General features: G+C 43.6%; 1 pseudogene; it reads right to left on the bottom strand.

Moving 5' to 3' along the window:
• Positions 1–18,757, bottom strand: part of LOC138225404 (uncharacterized) — a 37,520-nt pseudogene that overhangs the window by 13,402 nt on the left and 5,361 nt on the right.

The following is an 18,757-nucleotide window of genomic DNA, read 5'->3' on the forward strand; positions in this document are numbered from 1 at the left end:
ATCTGATGTTATATTTAGTGTACTTTTCTGTAAAATATATGTTTCTTGCATTGTTTTCTGACACCAAAAACTAAATAATTTGCACTGAATGGCTGTTTTAACTGGAAATTAAATAAATGCAAGGGTGGTCTCTGACTTCAGCACAGTACTTTACAGTATATTGATATTTTCATGTATAGATGTATAGTAGATATTTTCACTTCATACCTCAACAATCCAGAATGAACGTTTTCCCTTAAACCAGTATCAGCATATTGATCCACATAAAATGATGCTTTAAGTATGGTATTTTGAAACTGAAAATTGGTAATACACTATTAATTTTTAGATTGATGCCAGTGTCCTGATGTTAATGACAGATGAACAGATGAGGAATTATTTGCCGTCTTATGGAGACAGATTGGCAGTGATGGGATATTGTAGGAGAAACGAAAAACAGCCCAACAGTAGGAAATCAAAGCTTTTTGATAGACTGAAGTCAAAACTGAATAAAAGAAAAAAGTATAAGTATCCAGAAAATATCACTCCTCATCAAGAGGTGAACACAGAGAGGAAAGTAAGGAAAGTGGAGTTGGGCTGGATGCTGTATGATGAAGGTACAGGTTTATCCAGGTGAGACCCAAAAAGGGTGGTGGAACACGAAAGTTAAGTATTTCAAAGGACTGGAAAAAAAAGACCTCACAGCGGAGGCAATAAGTTTGTTTTTCCCAAATGGAAAGAATGTACATGGAAATATTTCTGAGTCTGAGGTGGATCTGAAAAATGACCAAGAAGTTTCCTTAGATGAGGACAGTACAGTGGGAGCTCTATATGAAGCCTCAAATTAACTGTCATGAGGTTCTATCTGTCATCCAAAAAGAACCATGACAGTGGTGGTGTGGAGGCACAGCAAGAATCAAACACTGCAGGTCCCTCACAGGAAAACACACAGGAGTTTCCCTCTACAGACTCACAGATTGATCCACCATTGGAATTAGAAACATTAGATGTCATCTATGTTGGAAATACTGGAAATGATTTGAACTTAGGCAGTGATGACGTGGCACAATTTTATCCTGCAGATGTCACAGACGATTCCAGTTTAGGTCTGCAAAGTTCTACTGCTGGGGAAAATGTGGAGGATAGCAATATCATTACAATATTCAGTGGAGACTTCTCTGAGATGGGACGACAAAGTCTTGAAGACACTTTGCCTCTGGCACAAGAACTCAGGGAACCAGACAAATAAATCCTTGTTGTCCATCGCAGCCAGATACTATCTGAGCTTATTGAACATTTCACTGAGGAACGCCTTTCATATACTCAATCAGAAATTCAAGTAAAGCTTCTACTACCAAATGGGCAGTATGAGATTGGATATGATGAGGGAGGCGTTCTCAGAGATGGCCTCTCTGAATTCTGGCATGAATTCTATGAACAATGTACAACAGGCAGCCCTTTCAAGATACCATTTCTCTGACATGACTATGGCAAGAAAAAGTGGCAGAGTATAGGTAAAATTATTTGTTTTGGTTGGCAGAAAGAGAAGTATTTGCTCATCAAGCTTGCCCCTGTAATCTTGGAACAGGCAGCTCTTGGATATGTGAAGAGTGATCTTGTTGACAATTTTCTGAAGTATCTCTCAGAATCTGACCGTTATACCTTGGAATGTTGTCGCAGAGACTTCAACAGTTCTGACCGAGATGAATTACTGGAAATCTTGGACAGCTACAGCTGCCGAAGAATGCCAAATGCACACAACATTGAACAAATTCTGCAAGAACTGGCTCACAAAACCCTTATTCAAGAGCCTGCTTACAGTATGTTATCAAACAGTGGGAAAGTGTACTCGCTCCCCTCAGCAAAGCCCTTGAGGAAATAGAAACTGTGTATGAAAACTTGCAGCCAACAGCAAAGGAAAAGCATGCGGTCACTGAAGTTTCCCTGCACAATGAATGCACAGGAAAAGGAAATATCAAAGCATATTACAACATACCTGAGAGTGTGATGGAAGGAAACACAGGCTCAGATCTCTTTCTTGGCAAGACTGTAACTGTTAACTTCACGGATATGCAAGGATTTGAGAGAAGACCCATGGCACATACATGTGGCTGGTATTTGAGAGTGTCTTTTCATTATGATAGGTATTCTGACAAAATTTTGGAAAGTAATATATGGTTAATGGACATAATTTAGTATTTTATTCTGTCAACCTACAGACTACCCAGATTAGAAATATGTGCATCTTTCACCATTCAAAACTTTTGGTAAGGTATACTTATTCACAGTACGCATTTAAAGGCCATCTGACCAAGTCTGTACCTTTATACATATAAGCATATAAGATGATAATACGAGTTTTGAGTGTACTTATGATAGAATGTTCATCATTTCACTTAAGAAATAAAAAAGTCTCAGGTTAAATTGCACTTTTATTTTTGTCAGTTTGGTACAAGAATCTCTTTTAGACTGATTGTTCATATATTGAGTGAGAAACTAATGGATGTTTTTTTACCTTCAAAAAAGTATGGTGGTGCAGTTTGATAAACATGTTCTTTTTTTGAGCCATGTGCATTCTCTAAGCTACCAAGCACTTGTGCCAATGAACTCTGCTGCCATCTAGTGTCTAATACTGTAACAACTTTTGCGTTGTACGTTATTTAGTCACAATGTGGCAGCAGAGTTTACAGTATTTGAACAACAACTGGACAGTTCATGACAAAGATGAATTCTAAGTGCTCACTTTGGTCAGCACTTGATTTAGAATTAATCTTTGTCATTAACTCTTCAGTTAGACGTTTCTTGGGGTCGCGGTAACTTTGCAAAACCTGAATTGTTTTATTTGTGTTTGACCAGTTTGGCTATTTGTGGATTTTGTCCGACATTTTTATGAAACGTCAAGATTGCAGATGAGTTCAAATTCAATGAGTTCGAACGCCTTGTGTTTAATGAATATTATTTGTACTCTATTTTCATTGCATTTGGTGAAAGGAAATGAGAGAGGTGAGGTCATGTTATTGTCAAACATTTCATATAATGTTAGATATTAACTTTCGTTATAAACGCCATTTATGAGATTCAAGTATTTTAAAGGTTTAATTATAAAGTAAAAAACGTACAATGTACACAAATATTCTAAGCTGATCGTCCGTTTCTTGCACATAAAAAGTGGTTTTTAATGATCTAAACCCGGTTTTTACAGCGTTTGAAGTCTCAGGCAGGGACACTTCACTGTATCAAATTTTTTATTTCTTTTTTTAAAACTTAAAAAAATTGTTTGCCCAGCAAGATTTAAATTTTGCACGGTAACGATATATATCACGATATAGATTGTTTTCTCATAATTTCAACAAAACATGCTTTAAAAGGAGTATAACTTTTTAATTACCTGGAGTTAGCTATTAGGTTATTATTAACTGTTGGTTAGCTACTGTGTTGTTCCTTTAGTAGTTTTGAAATTTCACATTGAACTGAAGTGCATGTCGAACATTTTAAGCACATTTTTATTTTGCAGAACTGAAACAATACCATAAACTTATGAACGTGAATTAAATAAGTAAATATGTAATACTTCAAATAAAATGAAATAAATAATAATTGTAAGAACATGACTGGAGTGTATCAACTCAATTCCACACGGAGAGATTTAACCCTCTGGCTTGAGTGCAATATAAATCCCGAAAGTGAATCCCAGCAGGACTGACCTCCCCATGGCCCCGCCCCCTCTTTAGATACTGTGCGCAGTCATGCCTCGACCAAGTCCTCACAGAAACCAATGGAAACACAGAGCAAACCGCTCATCTCCACCTTCTTACAATATTTCACTGATCTGTCACAAATCCACGTTTGGATTAGGTGAGCTGTTGTTACTAGACTAATAGCTCATTGACACCTGTAGAAGGCTCCACAGTCAAAACGTTTCTTTTCTTCTCTTTTCAGCCTGGAATAAACCTTTACTTGTTGTCTGATTTTCAACAGAATTTTCTTAATTTATTATGCCGACAGTGATTCTGATACAACATAGTCAAAAACAAGTTAATTTATCAAAGATGAGGGCACAGTCATTGCAGGAGTTTTAATCCAAAACTGTCCAGCGCAGCTCCCTAATTCAAAGTAAGTCAAGAAGAAGAGGCTAAAATTATTCCAAACTGGTGTAGAGAGTGATAATCAGCCATCTCCTCGATTGTCACTGTAGTTAATTGCATCAATAAATTAAAGATTTGGATATGTGAAAACCTTTTGTCACTCAACTCTGATAAAACTGAGTTTTTGTTGTTTGGAGGCAACAGTGCAGATACGACTGCTATAACCTCAGCACTCAACTCTGAGGGTTTAAAAGTTTGCCTCAAAGATTCGGCACGTAATAACATCTTAGACTCAAGACTCTCATTTAACTCTCGTGTCAATACAGTATTGAAGGTGTGCTTCCTACAATTAAGAAACATTGCAAAACTAAGGCATTTTCTCTCCACTCAAGACACAGAGAAACTAATACATGCTTTTGTATACAGAAGATCAGATTACTATAATGCCCTGCTATCAGGGAGCACCTATCACACTTTCAACACCTTATAGCGAATTCAAAACGAGGCAGCTAGAATTGGTACTAGGAGCAGAAAGTACGACAACACCTATACTTAGCTCTCTCCATTGGCTTCCTGTCAGGTACAGGACAGACTTCAAAATTCTTTTACTTAAGGTTCTCAGAGGTCAGGTGCCTGTCTGTTTGATGGAGCTGATTAATGTATATACTCCAAGACGCCCACTTAGATAACAGAACACAGGTCTTCTTCTTAATCCACATATTACTAAAATAACAGCTGGCGGAAAAGCCTTCAGCTACAGCCTTCAGCCCTAGTTTATGGAGGATTTGCTCGTCTACAGGGATCTGCATGGAGTACTGTCACACAGAAGGACATGATGGAAGGTTTAATACTCCACACTTAGTACTTTTTTTTAATTGTATAATGTTAGCATGCCCAGAGGGGTTGGGCAGCCAGTTGACCTTGGACCCCCAGAGGTTTCTCTTATCCTTACTGATGAGTTTTGGGTTCCTCTCCTCTGTTGTGTTTTCGCCTCTTCTCTTTCTGTACTGTAACGCATAGTGCAAATTACGGGGGAGCTAGGGGGAGCTTAGCTCCCCTGAATAAGGCACGAGCTCCCCTGAAGAGACCATTTGCGAAATTTTGGGGGGTCTCTAAAATATGGAAACTGTCAATTTAAAAAAATCCTATTTATACAGTATGTGTCACTTTTTTCCGGTATAGACTACATTTGCGTTTCTGTTTTGAGCGTGTTGCTGCCATAGAAATAGCTAAGCAATTTAATACTATTACAGATCAAGGCATGGTGGTGCTGTTACAAAAGTAGGCAACGTTCCTTTTCAAGTGACAAACAGAAAAGCTTACAAGTCACTCTTGGTTATGTCTTCTCAAAACAAAAAGGCGCACAGTAAATATGCAGAGAAACTTTCCAATGACATTCAGTTTTCTATATATATTTCTGAAAAACGATGATAATGTACAAGAGAAGACAGGGAACTTGACTTGCTTATTTTGGGTTCACAAAACAACCCAAACTGCGCGATCTGACTGTTGCTGCTAGCGGTTGGGGACGTGGACAATATATTTTTGGACATCACAGAGCTGACGGATGGCACAGACACGGAATCAATCTACAGTTGCCTGAGAGGGAGCCTTAGTAACGTAGGTCTGGATGATGAGTTTTTGAAGAAATATCTCATCAGTATAGCCACTGACACTCGGATGCTCGAGAAAGCAGCCGCAGATCTAAATGTGCAGATTTTAAAAATTGGCCAGATTTTGAATATTAGATTTTGCGGCAAGCAGTTTTAATACCGTGAAAGCAGTATGGAAAGATTTCCCTGCATTAGCGCACCATTTTAAAACAGCAAGCAAGGGAGGATGCATCACGCAGTGCCACTGAGAGACAGAAACACAAGGGACTACAGAAACACCTCACTAACTCCTAATCTGTTGCTGATTTGGCATCTATAAAAGACGCTCTCTGTGAGCTGCTGGGCCTCTCCCTGAAACTCCAAAACACAGACACATCTCTGGTGGACTCCAGTTGCCACATTCAGCAGACCTTCGATATCTTGAAAGCCAGGAAAGACACCGGTGGTCAATCCGCAGTGAAGGCCGAGCAGCGCTCGTCACTGGGTATGTTCAAAGATGTTGAAATCTCAGAGGGTACAGGAAAGATAAACTGGCTCCACTTCTATCAGTCTGTGATCAATAGCCTTACAAAGCGACTCTGAATCTGAATTAGTCCAGATGCTGAAACCGCTGGATAAGGGCTTCTGGCCACAGGATCGTGATGTCTTAATTCTTTACGGTGAAGTTGGCGCGCTTGCTAAAGCACTGGGCGCACCCGTCAGAGAGGCTGCGGAGGAATTCCGCGACTGGAAATTACAAGGCAAAGCATCAGGACAGACGCTGGGAAAACTCCACAGCAGGCTGGACGTGCCTCACCACCTCAGCCGACTGTGAGCGGGGGTTCTCTGCCCTGAGTGACACTAAGAGAAAACAAAGCCTCTCCTCACTTCTTTTTGTTGATCTGAATGGACCTCCTTTGGGGAGATTCGATCCCTGCCTCTTGTATCATCTTGGAGTAAAGCAGGCCACCGCTCGTCCACCTCATGGGCAACAGGACGGACACCATAGACAGCTGAGCCCAGACCTCTGTGGACACTTCTATTGTAAGGTCAGAGTAACTCCTGTTAAACTATAACTATATAATCCAGTGCTTACTCTGTATGCGGTAGCTGACTGGCCTTTCACGCATGATGTGTCCCCCCCCAAACCAGGGGTGAGCTCCCCCTAATCCCAAGATATAATTCGCACCCTGCAGTAACGTCATGTGTTGTCACACAGCTTTGTTAAGTGCCTTGGGGCAACCTTGTTGTGAAAGGCGCTATATAAAAATAAATTAAATTGAATTGAAATTGAATACAGGACAGCTTTTGTCTAAGTCATTTCTGTTTGAGGAGGTGCCAGTTACTGAAAGTAACGATTCACACACTTCAGACACCACTTTCCTTATTGCAAGCACTCCAAGTAGCCTACACAGTAAAAACTGCTCCAGTCACAAGGAATCACAGCCCTACCTGTGAACAGACTGTGAGTTTCTTTTAACGCTGAGTTCCAGTATGATGAGCTGTATTAACAATGTGATTTGTGCTGCTTTTGTTCCTCAGATGTATTGAACTGATGACTAAAGCTAGAATACAGCAATAGCTAGTCTGTATTTTACATTGTTTACATTTTTCTAATTTACTCATATTTTTAGCTGTGGCTAAATATATTTTCCCAGAAACTAGATTACTCAAATTATTACTATCAAAAAAAAAATCTGGTTAATTATGACTGTTAGGTAGTATTATTTTTTCCAACATTTTTATCAAACTTATCTGGCGAATTCTGATCAGCTTGCCCAGCAGGATTGAGGTTTGACTGTAACTATAAATATCGTTTGCACCCTTTGTGTCATCAATGTGTCACTGTCAAATTGTAAACATTACTGTTAGCTAGATGTCTCGAAGTTTAAAATTCATACCGATCACTGTTTTCAAATAAAAATATTTAAAATAGCAATTGCTTAGGGTGACTCTCGGAGAACAGCTTAGTTTGGTTCTGAAGAGGTTCTGCAATTCTGTTTTTATGCTCGCCTGCTTATCGACACTAATGCCCTGCAATGAACTATCGAATTTAAAAGAGAAGACAGTTGTGAAGACTTATTGTTCATGAGTCCAAATCACGTCCATATTAGCTCAACTCAACAGACAACACTGAGGACTGGATGGAAATATTACACCATCATGAGAGCTCTCCCCTGCTGACAGTCTCATCACACTCTGTTGGTGAAGGTGAGCTGCAGGGACCAGTCGACTGTGTTCACGTGTGTGTGATCAGGCACAAATGGCAAATCTTTAATCAATCATTTAAATATTACATACATATGAACCGCAATGTAACTGAAATCACAAATTGGAAATAAACTCTGACTCCTTCTGTTATCTTGACACAGGTAGATTTCAGCTTGACTGGTTGAGCTACTTTCTGACACCCAGCCAACTGCTGTCTCAGACCAACATGAGTAACAGCCCAGCATTTCTTGGGAGGATGATTTCGGAAACACGGAGATCAGCTCGAGTGTATGCTTGTTTAACACTGTCACAGGGAGGGCAGGAGGGGTGCCCAAGTGAGTCCTTTTAAAACTAAATGATGGCTCAGCCACAATTGCACTTAGGTGCAAAGATGATGGTATATTATGACAATGCTCCCCACAGACTATTTATATATAGCAAAAAAAAAACCCTTTCTCTTAGAAAGAGGTCAGGAGTTCTAGCACACTTAGGTCATATCAGCTCCACACTGTAGCGATAGGGAGACTAAAACCCTGTTAGATCTCTCCCCCCTTCCTAAATAGGTACCATATAGCCCTCCCCCCTTGGACTGTACCATTGTTACAAAATTATGGAGCTGCATTTCACCCCAGATAAACAAATTTCCCTAACATGGGAATTCCTTCTTTCTTTTAACAAATAGTGTAAACAGAATGTATAAAAAAAAACCAACCCTGAATATATTTCACTTATTTTTAACCTCCTGTAAAAATGGTACTTCCTTTACCGGAAGATGTGCGCATGCACCACTCCACGTTGACATTATAAAGCCAAGCTGGTATGGAAGCCACCATACCAGGAAGTCGGACAGCAAGACGGAAGAGACAAACAGACAGAGCGCGCTCTCACACAGATAAGTACAAATGAAGAGAAACAATGTTTGTGTTTGTGTCTCTTCAGGTAACAGAAACGGATTTTGAAATAAGAGGAGATAAGTGTATGAAAATAGGAAACTGCTAACCAAGCCCCGAGTGTGCACCCTCGTGAGCTAGCTAGCCGACAGGAAAGTGTATGCGAAGTCGTGTGTAACTCAAGATGGATAACAAGTGTCTTGTAATGTACTGTCTGCGGCCGGTGACAGAGGGATCTCTGTCACATTACCTCCCTCCTCTTCAAGATTGACGAAGGTCGGCAATCGAGATAAGTAGTCCGCAGTGATGTTCATCTTGCCAGCTTTGTGCCGAATTTTAAAACAATATGGTTGTAAAGCTAAGTACCACCACGTCACCATAGCATTATGGTCTTTCATGGTCTGCAACCAAGTGAGTACTCGGTGGTCAGTGTCCAAATCAAACTCTCGTCTAAGCAAATAGTAGTGGAGACTGTCAAGGGCCCACTTGATGTCAATACCTTCCTTCTCGATGGTGGAGTACCGGACTTCCCGGGGCAGGAGCTTGCGGCTCAAATACAAGATAGGTTGCTCCTCCCCTTCCATCCCTTGAGCTAACATTGCTCCAATACCCACAGCGGAGGCATCCACCTGTACCAAAAACCTCTCCTGAAAGTTTGGACTACGAAGCACTGGGGCAGAGCTAAGATGGTTAAATGCTCTTTCACACTCTTCTGTCCATACAACGGGATTTTTAGACACCTTAGTAGTGAGGTTAGTCAGCGGTACAGCAATGGAGGCAAAGTGTGGAATGAACCGTCTGTACCACCCGGCCAAACCCAAGAAGGATCTTACTTGTTTCTTGGTCTGGGGACGAGGGCTATTCCTTATAGCCTCCACTTTGTCAACTTGTGGATGGACCTGGCCATTCCCCAGGTGGTATCCTAGGTACCGGGCCTCTCCTTTGGCCCATTCACACTTTTGGGTATTAAGTGTCAGTCCGGCACTGTGTATCTTCCCCAGGACCTGGCGGAGATGTTTGAGGTGGTTCTCCCAGGTGTTGCTGAAAATGACCACATCGTCCAGGTAAGCCGCACTGTAATCCTCACAGCCTTCTAGTACCCGGTCCATAAGCCGTTGGAATGTTGCAGCTGCTCCATGTGGTCCAAAAGGCATCACAGTAAAATGGTATAATCCCAATGGTGTACGGAATGCGGTGTAAGGTCTGGATGCTTTATCCAGAGGCACCTGCCAATACCCCTTACAGAGATCCAAGGTAGTAATGAAACTGGCAGCCCCTATCTTCTCAAGGAGGTCATCAATAAGGGGCATTGGGTTAGCATCAAACTGGGAGGCAGCATTGAGCTTACGGAAATCCAAGAAAACTCTTAGTGACCCATCCTTCTTGGGCACAATGACTTGGGCTGCTCCATTCACTGGTCGATGGCTCAATAACTCTGAAAGGTTTGGATCTCTTCTTTCAGTGCTCCAGCTAGCCTCTCAGGCACACGATGTGGTCTCTGGCGAATTGGTGTAGGATTCTTGAGGTGAATGGCATGGTGAAGGATGCTGGTTTTCCCAGGCTTCTGAGCAAACAGGACAGGAAACTCCACAAACAGTTGCTGCAACTCTGCTACCTGCCCCCCAGTCAGGTGTTTTAGGTTCATTTCTGTCTGCTGCTCCCATGCCTCTAAGCCGGCAAAGTCATCCTTTTCCTCCTCCACTTTATACACCATAACCGAGGTCGCAGACTCCTGTTCCTTCCACTCCTTAATGAGATTAATGTGGTACGTCTGCTTTCTTTCCCCTTGTCTGGGTGGTGCACTTCATATGTAATCGGCCCTACCTTACGGAGGATAGTGTAAGGCCCTTGCCACTTGGCCAGCAGCTTGCTGTTTGCAGAGGGAGCAGGAGCAATACCTTCTGTCCTGGCTGGTACTCCCGGTGGGGTGCATTCTGATCAGAACAATACTTCGGGGCCTGTTGGGCTTCTTTTAGGTTCTCTTGAGCCTCTTCCTAATACTTCTCAAGGCGGTCTCTCATCTGCAACACATTCAGCACAATACCCTTTTCCGAAGTTATAATAGGAGTGGCTTCCCAGGTCTTCCGCAGAAGATCCAAAGGTCCTTGGACAGTCCACCCATACAAGAGCTCAAAGGGGGAGAACCCAGTAGAGGACTGTGGCACTTCTCTATATGCAAAGAGAAGGAATGGCAACCACTTGTCCCAGTCCTTACCCATGTCAGAGACAAACTTCCTCAGCATATTTTTGAGGGTTTGGTTAAAGCGCTCAACCAGGCCATCTGTCTGTGGGTGATAGGGACTGGTCTTGATAGCAGTGATGCCAAGCTGCTTGTGGAATTGACCCATCAGGCGGGATGTGAAGTTAGTTCCCTGGTCTGTGATTATCTCATCTGGAATGCCCATCCTGGAAAATAACTGCACCAGAGCGCTTATGATCTTCGGTGTTGTGATAGAGCGAAGTGGAAAAGCTTCTGGGAACCGGGTGGCATAATCACATATAACCAGGATATATTGATATCCTGTATGGCTCTTCTCTAATGGTCCCACTATATCCATCGCAATGCGCTGAAAAGGAGTGGAGATCACCGGCAATGGATACAATGGAGCTCTATCAGATCTCCGGACAGCACTTGTCTTTTGACAAACTGCACAGGTAGTACAGTATTTTTGGACATCAGTGTACATGGTGGGCCAATAAAAACGTAAACTGATGCGCCTGTATGTCTTCTGCTGTCCTAGATGACCTGCCCAGGGGATTGTGTGTGCGAGGTTAAGTACTAATGGTCTACATATTTTAGGTACAACCAAACGTTTGCTTCCCATCTCCCCGACATATAGGATATCATTATCAATGGAATAAACATCCCTGCAGTGATATTCTGTATTAGGTTTCCCACTCTCCACACCTGCTTTTACAAACAAGGGTTGCAAAGATAAGTCATCCCGCTGTAAAGAGGCAATGTTAGTTGGGACTTCCCATCCCTGTACAGCAAGACCAGACCCATCAATCTTAGGCATTGGAGTACCCAAGTATTTTGCAATGCGCCGCTGACAGCACGTTTTTCTTGGTCCTTTGGTTCCGCCCTCACATAGACTATCATCTAAGTCTGGGAGTGGGTGTAAACCAGCTTTTGCTTGGGCTCTTGTAACAACCGCACATGAAGTTTGTGCCCCACTTTGCTTAGAACAGTTGAGATTTTTCAACAAATCTGTTAACACCGGCAGATCCTCCCCACGATAATGTCTGCTGGCAACTCTGGAACAACCCCTACATTTAACAAATACATTTGTTCATCCACCCCTACAGTAAGTTCTGTCATTGGGTATTTCCTTTTATCTCCATGTGTGCATTATACAAACGTTTGGTTTTCAAAGTTGATTCTACTATCCGAAATCAGGGATTTTTTTACAAGAGTCATTGAACTGCCAGTGTCCAGTAAAGCATTTGCTGTCTGACCATTAATTAGAACAGAACAATTTGCAAAACTGCTAATATTCTCTCCTCCTTCTTCCCATCCAGGGATGTCATCCTCTCTTGGGACATAACAAAACCCAGTCAGTTTTGGCTTGTGCACTGGACAGGTGGAAGCTTTATGTCCTGGCTGCTGGCAATAAAAACAGACCAGGCCCTTACTGGTACCATGCAAACTAGGGTCCTTGACCTCCCCCTGTGCCCTCCTTGCCTCAACAGAGTTACCTCTGGGCTCTTGATTATCTCTGGTCCTTCTTGACACAGAAGATGGATGTCGTGGAGGGCCCCCTTGTCGTGCGTTGATATATTGTAGAGCCAGTTTAGCTGCTGTCAGCCCATCGGTCCTGGTGTTATAGGGGAGGACACGTAGCAGCTGCTGCAAAGTAATGGCCTCACCAATCTCCTCTTTGGAATGCTGTTCTGGGAGAATCCATCTTCTGTACAGACCCCTCAGGCGGTAGTAGGTTTCCGTAGGCATTTCTCCTGGAGAAACCGTGGTCATCCTGAAGTGCTGTCTGTATGTTTCTGGGGATATGTCAAATTTAGTAAGTAGCGCCTCCTTCAGGTCACTGTATATGTTAGATCGATCCTCATCCATGGCACTGTAAGCCTCCAAGGCCTTGCCTGTAAGCAGAGGCACTAGCTTACAGGCCCACTCCTCCTTTGGCCACTTCCAGGTTCTGGCCATGCGCTCAAATCGGAGGAGATAGTTTTCAATGTCCTCACCTTGCTGGTAGGGGGGTATCTTAGGCTCTTTACGGAACATGCCCTCTGCTGAAGCACATGTAGCAGACATGGGTGTTGAACTTGGTGGACCCTGGTCCTGACCCGATGTCACTGCAGTGCCTTGTTGTGGTGCTGGTGCAGGAAGAGCAAGCCGTGGACTTTCTGCTGTCTCCATGCTTCCAGGTGTTGCTCCCTGAGCCTGTGATGCCGGTACAATTAAGATCTCCTGAAGGGAGGTTTTAAGTCCACATAATTCTTGAAACAATCCCTCCTCTCTCTTTTGTTGCCCAGACAGAAAGTCTCGGAGCAGGCTCACCATCTCCCCTTGAGGTTCTGTCTTGGACTCATATCTCACACATGTTACTTGTTGAGAGGTGACTCTAGGACTAGCTCCCAGCTCTTCACAGCATCCTTCTTCCTCTGATGAGACCACCGTGTCCCAAGGCTCATCTGCTTTGAGCTGTGGCAGTGCCTTTCCTTGTGAACGCAGGCCTGCACGTTTTTTCCAGGGACGCACTGTCTTGCGGCTAGCCATCCCACTGCTGCCACCAAATGTCACAGGGAGGGCAGGAGGGGTGCCCAAGTGAGTCCTTTTAAAACTAAATGATGGCTCAGCCACAATTGCACTTAGGTGCAAAGATGATGGTTTATTATGACAATGCTCCCCACAGACTATATATAGCAAAACAAAAAACAAAAACAAACCCTTTCTCTAAGAAAGAGGTCTGGAGTTCTAGCACACTTAGGTTCTATCAGCTCCACACTGTAGCGATAGTGAGACTAAAACCCTGTTAGATCTCTCCCCCCTTCCTAAATAGGTCCCATATAGCCCTGCCCCCTTGGACTGTACCACTGTTACAAAATTATGGAGCTGCATTTCACCCCAGATAAACTAATTTCCCTAACATGGGAATTCCTTCTTTCTTTTAAAGAATAGTGTAAACAGAATGTATAAAAAAACACCAACCCTGAATATATTTTACTTATTTTTAACCTCCTGTAAAAATGGTACTTCCTTTACCGGAAGATGTGCGCATGCACCACTCCACGTTGACATTATAAAGCCAAGCTGAAAACGGGTATCGAGTGTGGACCCAAGAGGCCACCATACCAGGAAGTCGGACAGCAAGACGGAAGAGACAAACAGAGCGCGCTCTCACACAGATAAGTACAAATGAAGAGAAACAGAGTTTGTGTTAGTGTCTCTTCAGGTAACAAAAACGGATTTTGAAATAAGAGGAGATAATGTATTGTATGAAAATAGGAAACTGCTAACCAAGCCCCGAGTGTGCACCCTCGTGAGCTAGCTAGCCGACAGGAAAGTGTATGCGAAGTCGTGTGTAACTCAAGATGGATAACAAGTGTCTTGTAATGTACTGTCTGCGGACGGTGACAGAGGGATCTCTGTCACAAACACCAATATATTTGTGTGCAGTGAACTTCACTGGGTCAGCATTATTTTGATACTGAGATTTCCATATGTTTTCCAAAATAATGTCTCCTTTTCCAAACCTTGGAAATGAGTCATTTTAAAGAAAAGGATACAGCACACGTGTCAGGGATTGTGCTCTGCAAAAGGATGTACAGCCATTGTGAATTTTCACAGGTTCCACAATGCAAGAGCAGCTATTCTTAAGACACCGTCTGCCGCCTGTACCCAACACCAGCGGCTGAGTCTAGCAGTCCTACCAGGAGCTCAGGGCCTCTGGGATCCTGCAGAGGCAGTGGCAGCACATCCTTCACAAGCACACGAGTCAGGTGCTCTGCACTGCAGGGAGCTCTGGGCTGCAGCTACAGTGGGACAAGGAACAACAGGACACTGTTAGCAGCTCTTCCTCAAGACTCATCATGATGTAGACAGATGGAACTATACAACCTGTCACTATAGCTCTTTTAGAAAAAGCATGACCACACGCCAGTCCTATTGAAGCCATTATCAAGGTCTGAAAATACATCACATCATATATTTTGAATGTATTGTTTTAGACTAAGGAGTACTGCAGTTGATGCACCACATATTGATGTTAGGAAATGGCACTTATTGAAGTGGAGAAGACGGGGAGCTTTGTGAGAGTTATGTTCTTTGACTTCTCCAGTGCCTTTAACAACATCCATCCACCTTTACTGAGAGATAAGCTAAGGGCGGCGCAGGTGGACACTCCCCTGGTGTCCTGGATTATAGACTATCTGACCTGCAGGCCACAGTATGTACGGCTACAGAGCTGTGTGTCCGAACAGATTGTTAGCAGTACTGGGGCTCCACAAGGGACTGTCCTTGCTCCATTCCTGTTCACCTTTTACACCTCTGACTTCAGGTACAACTCTGAGGCATGTCATCTGTAGAAGTTTTCAGATGACTCTGCAATTGTGGGGTGTATTAGAGAGGGGAGGGAGGAGGAATATAGGAGCTTGATAACCAACGTTGTGGAGTGGTGTCATCTTAACCATATCCAGCTAAACACCAGCAAGACCAAAGAAATGGTCCTGGACTTTCAAAGGAATAAGTCTCTGCTGAACCCTGTTTCCATCCAGGGGGAGGACATAGAGGGGGTGCAGTCCTACAAGTACTTAGGGGTACACCTGGATGATAAGCCGGAGTTGTCTGGTAACACTGACGCCCTGTAGAAGAAAGGCCAGAGCCAACTCTCAGGTCCTTTGGAGTATGTGATTTTTCATGAATCAGTGGTGGCAGCGGCCATCTTCTAATCTGTTGTATGGTGGGGTAGCAGCATCATGACAAGAGATGCAAATAGGCTCAATAAACTCATCAAGAACGCTGGCTCTGTGTTGGGGCTGAGCCTTGACTCCCTGGAGCTGGTGGCTGAGAGGAGAATGCTGACCAAGCTCACAGCCATGAACAACGCCTCTCATCCACTTCATGCGACAGTTACTGGGCAGCGGAGCAATTTTAGCAACAGACTGCTCCAGCTACGGTGTTTAAGGGAACGTTTCCGCAGGTCTTTCCTCTCGGCGGGTGTATAATGCTGCCCTAGGCTAGGACTGTTAACCCTTCATTTGCTCGTCTATGGACAGCATGTTGCTCCATTGTACTTTTTGGACACTCAATCTGTATATACCTATGCACATTTTGCACATATTTTATTGTTTTTACAGTGACTATGTTCATATTTTGCACACACCCATATATTGATTTTTATATATTTATTTTATATTTATTTTGTATTACTGTACGTATTCAAATTTTTCGTCAATCCTAATGTCTGTTTTTTTTTGCTTGTCTTGGGCTGCTGTAACACATCAATTTCCTTTCGGGATCAATAAAGTCTAATCTATCTATCTTATTGCATCAAACATAATGCCCATCTGCCTCAAGCACACTTAAAAATGTAACTGTGAAGAAATGGAAGCAGTGAAGGCAGTTTCATCAGGAAACAGTACCTCAGTGTGGAACAGGCGCACAGGGCCTGCAGACAGACAGCTCGGCTCAGGGCATCACTGGGCTGCTTTTTAACAAACGCCTGTGAAGAGATGGGAGAGAAATGTAAACCCCACTTCCCTCCATCAAAAGACACCAGGACAGGGCCTGTGCTCATCTAGAGGCACAGCTGAGAGTCCAGAGACTGTGTGCAGCTGCAGCGAGGAAGAGAGCGAGGGCACCTCTCTCCCCCCTGATTTCTACTGACAGTAAGGACTGTCACAGCATCCGTGTGGGAAAACAGCAGACAGGCGGCTGCGTCAGACACACTGACCATCATTGTCGCCAGGAGCTTGGCCTTGGCAGGGAAGCTGGGAGCTCCAGAGGGACTGGCGCTACGCACTGCCTGTGCCATCATGCCCACACTGCGGCACAGGCTCAGTCTGACACTGGGCTCCTGCAGGGGGACACACAGCAGCTCACTCACTGACAGCCCAGGCAGGCCCTGCAAGGAGTGAAAAACTCACTGAAATAAATCCTGGCTGCACACACCTTACAGAATGTACCAGCAGGTTAGTCAAGTCTGCAGAAAGCAGTTGTGAGGCTCACACTATGAGATCTTCTGTTCTTAATAGCAAATTTAAACATAAAAACCTTAACAGTTATCTTTAAATTTCCTTCCTCTCTGGTGGTCAAATGACCAGTAAAACTAGTTTAGCTCAAGTCCTGGGTTGATTGCTGTGTGGAGTTTGCGTGTTCTCCCTGGGTTTCCTCCAGGTGCTCCAGTTTACTCCCACAGTCCAGCGACATACTGGTAGGTTAACTGGCCTGTAGTAACATTAGCCTGGTGTGAGTGTCTGTGTGCCCTGTGAAGGACTAGCGTCCCGCCCGGGGTGTACCCCGCCTTGTGCTGTTGCTTGCTGGGATAGGCTCAGGCAGTACATGACCTGCACTGGATAAAGCAGTTAGAACACTGGTTTAATGTTTACTTTCCATTCATATGTTGTCAGTTTCTAGGATGACATATCTCTACAGTCAGTGACTTTCTGAAGAAGGTGGAAAATGTTTCTCTAGGGAAAAGTGCTTTGAAAATCTCCATCTGTCCATCAGTCGTGTTGACAGAAATTGCTCCGAGCCCTGAGTCTGTGTGAGGAGTGGGAACAGGTCACCTCACCTCTCTCTCCACAGGATTCTCAAACGTTGCTTCTTTCTCACTGTCCTGAAGCGCTTGTTTCACAGTCTCCTGCTGAGAGAGGTGCTGGGCAGCCGCACCGACACACTGGTACAGGAAGGCCTGTGACACTGGAGAAGAGGACAGTGAGCACTGAGCTCAGGAGGCTGCTCTGTACAGCTGCACTGAGAGGACGTTAGCTGTGGATAGGGATGCTCCGATCGAAATCGGCCAGTTTTCACTCCAAATGACTTGATCGGTGGTCTGAAAACTGACCAATGTCAAAAAACAATTTTGCTTTGACTACATTTCCGACATTACCTGAACATACAGTAGCAACATGTCCTCGCCGGTCTGGCAGTTTTTCCACACTTCAACAAAAGACGAAAAATTTGCAGTTTGCAATACATGTGCAAAAGAAGTCACTCGTGGGGGATCACCAGCTAAAACGTTCAACACCATGAACCTCATCAGAGATTTGAGAACTCAACACCAAAAAGAATCCGCAGAGTGTGAACAATTAGCAAGTGCAAGAGCTGCAGCGACTCGCAAACCGACTCTCGCTCAGCCATCAATAACGGCAACACTTAAAACACTGGAGCCTTACAGTAGGCATAGCAAGACAGCCGAAAGAACTACGGGCAGGATCTCTGCAGGCGACGTATGAGGAGATTCTGAATGACGATAGAAGCGATGGTCGGGACAGGAATGACTCAACAGCATCAGAGATTAATCTCTACCTCAGTCAGCAACTCATCCCAAGAAGCGCAGAGCCAATGGCTTTCTGGAAGAGCAATCCAAGCCGTTTCCCTGCCTTGGCAGAAGCAGCTCAGGTCTGCCTTGGCGCTCCTTGTAGGAGTGTGGACAGCGAGCGTCTATTCAGTACAGCAGCTCACATTTTGCATGAGAAGAGGAACAGATTGTCTTCAACACACGTACAGCTGCTCCTCTTCATAAACAAGAATCTGCCCTCGATGATTAGTAAACAAGAGGCTCAGTAGCTAAAGAGCCAAATGATTCTGACTTGTTTCCTTTTGGTAGAAGTCGTCAATTAAACATCTTATTGAACATTTTATTTATTTTATTTTATTAGAATTGTGGGTTGTGATTAAGACCAGCCTTTAATTTTCTTTTAGCTGTTTTTTTGTTATTGCTATATATGTGCCAAATGTATACAGTATGTAATATTTATAAAGGTTTTGTGTGCACGTTTGATGAGTAAAAAGTCTTTATTTTAAGTCATTGTTTTACTT

The sequence above is a fragment of the Lepisosteus oculatus genome, chromosome 27 (assembly GCF_040954835.1).
Source record: "Lepisosteus oculatus isolate fLepOcu1 chromosome 27, fLepOcu1.hap2, whole genome shotgun sequence".
Classification (NCBI taxonomy): Eukaryota; Metazoa; Chordata; class Actinopteri; order Semionotiformes; family Lepisosteidae; genus Lepisosteus; species Lepisosteus oculatus.